The sequence below is a fragment of the Penaeus vannamei genome, chromosome 17 (genome assembly GCF_042767895.1).
Source record: "Penaeus vannamei isolate JL-2024 chromosome 17, ASM4276789v1, whole genome shotgun sequence".
Taxonomy (NCBI): Eukaryota; Metazoa; Arthropoda; class Malacostraca; order Decapoda; family Penaeidae; genus Penaeus; species Penaeus vannamei.
In genome coordinates this window covers 41,041,157-41,043,656 of record NC_091565.1, presented here as the reverse complement: position 1 = coordinate 41,043,656, position 2,500 = coordinate 41,041,157, and the positions used below count along the sequence as shown (strand labels likewise).

Genomic DNA, 2,500 nt, shown 5'->3' with positions numbered 1-2,500 from the left:
AGGTTTTAACAAATGGCCATTTTCATTTTCGTCCGAGTAATAAAAGAAAGTGGTAATTCTAAATTGTTTCCCGAATTAAATGCAAAAGAGAAATATGAATTCGCTTGTACGATCCGACTCGAGCTGGTCGGATGGCGATGATTACAAACGTGTAGAAACGTGTCTGAAATTCGTTCTTTTGGAGGCAATGGCGATGCAGGCAGTTGATCAAGCAGTTCGTGTACGTATGAAAGCAAAGACAGACGAGCATAATACGCAAGGGAGTGTGTATTGGTCTGTCTGATTTTCTGAGTGTGTGTGTGTGTTTGTTCTCTCTGCTTCTCTCTCTGTCTGTCTATCTCTTTCTTCCTCTCTCTCTCTATCTATCTATCTCTTTCTTGCTCTCTCTCTCTCTGTCTCTTTCTCTCTCTCTGTCTCTGTCTCTTGCTCTCTCTCTCTTTCTCTCTCTCTCTCTCCCAGTCTCTCTCTCTCTCCCTCCCTCTCTCTCTCTCTCTCTCTCTCTCTCTCTCTCTCTCTCTCTCTCTCTCTCTCTCTCTCCCTCTCTCTCTCTCTCTTTCTCTCTCTGTCTCTCTCCCATTCTCTGTCAACATTGTCGATGATGCTGGCAATTATAACTACAGGAAGATTAAAAAGTGCTTTCGTCTTTTATGAACCACTCGGTCTAAATTCGTGAAAAAATGTGCTTTCGACAGTGTGTGATATAGTGATGATGGTGAACGAGAGATGATGCTCTTAGTTAGGAAATTATTAATGGCCTTGAAGTGTAATACTAGTCATAATTTTGATACTAGCAATAATTTTTAATACTAGTAATAATTTTGATACTAGCAATAATTTTTTGATACTAGTAATAAGTTTGATACTAGTAATAATTTTTGATACTAGTAATAATTTTGATGGGAGAGGGTACAATGTATTAGCTATATCTAAACTATCATTATTGTCTGAATATCAAAAACAAAGCAAAACATTTTCATCTCGTAACATATTTCTCTGAATAATAAACAAAGCACTATTTTGCAAAAAAAAAAAAAAAAAAAAAAAAAAAAAAAAAAAAAATCATGATTGGCGTTTTATCTAAAAGGCATTTTATTGCCAGCGGCGAATCGACATTATATGCAAATTTATACATTAAAACTGGCTCAGTTCGTTGACGTAAACACTGTATAGGGAATCAAGAGATCGAGTTCGTATTTCATACTTTATTTATTTGTTCGCAAATATTTTGCGATATCAGATGCTCCCATTCTCTTCTTTAATAATTTCTATGAGAAATATATATTCTTTATGAGGCGATTGTTTACAAATAGCGACAAATAATGGATTTTGTTTTGAAGTTTGTTTCAAGTCTCTGATTGGCTGGTTGGATTTTGTATCTTGACTCTGATTGGCTGGCCGGATTTTGCATTTTGCTCTGTGATTGGCTGATTTTCCGATGAATTTAGTAAGCTGATGTGCTTCTTTGCCGGTGCATCCGAGCTTCTGATTGGCTGTTCTGTCAATTGCAGTTTCTGATTGGATAGTTCTCTTGTTCGTCTCTGTCGCTGATTAGCTGACGAGATTGGAAAAAATGGAGAAAAATGATAACGGGCAAAAACACAAAAAGAAGGACATTAGAAAAAGAAGAAGAAGAAGAAGAAGAAGAAGAAGAAGAAGAAGAAGAAGAAAAGGAAGTGCATCTAATTCCTTCATTTATAACCGACAAGGCCGTCCTCCTCCACACTGCAACATGAAATAAGAATTCCTGATGACGTCATCACCACAACGGTCAGAGGTCAAAGGTCAAGCGTCTCGATTCTATTATAGATTAGCCAAAAATGACCCAAGATCAGTCGAGCGAAACCAAGCTTTGGGGAAACTTATTCGGGAATGACCTTAGATTATTATTATTATTTTTTTCTATTCCTGTTCTTCCTTTACTTATTCTTTATTTTTTCTGTTGTCTTTGTACTGTTTTGTATATATATATTTTTTGCTACGGTTTTTTTTTATGTTACGTTTTTTATTTCTCTTATTTTATCTCATTTTCTCACGTACTTTCCCTCTCTTACTCTCTTTATTTCTCCTTTTTTTTCTCTTTCCTTCATACTCCTTCCCCTCTCATCCTTTCCTGAAAAATAAGTAAACAAATTGATAAAAAAAACACATGATAAAAAAGATACATAAACACACACACACACACACACACACGCACACACACGCACACACACACACAAACAAACAACAACAACAACAACAAAAACGCTCTCCCAGTTTCACAATCATCAACAGGAAGAAATTCTTGATAACAATAAAACAAAGAACAGAAGAAATAACATTATATATCTTTCACAGCGAGAGAGACACAAGGTTTAAGAACACAGTTGCCCTGCAATTCTTATCTATTTTATTTCTTCTTTATCTTGTTTTTATTCTGGTTCCCAGCTTCGCTCGTTTTGTCGCTTTATTGTTTGTTTTATTCTCTCTTGTGTATAGCTCTTTCATTTCTTGTTAGCTATAT

At 35.6% G+C, this 2,500-nt stretch overlaps 1 protein-coding gene across 1 annotated transcript in view; it reads left to right on the top strand.

Moving 5' to 3' along the window:
• smog (G-protein coupled receptor 158 smog) overlaps positions 1-2,500 on the top strand; it is a 414,140-nt gene that overhangs the window by 326,075 nt on the left and 85,565 nt on the right. The gene's annotated exons all lie outside the window — the stretch shown is intronic.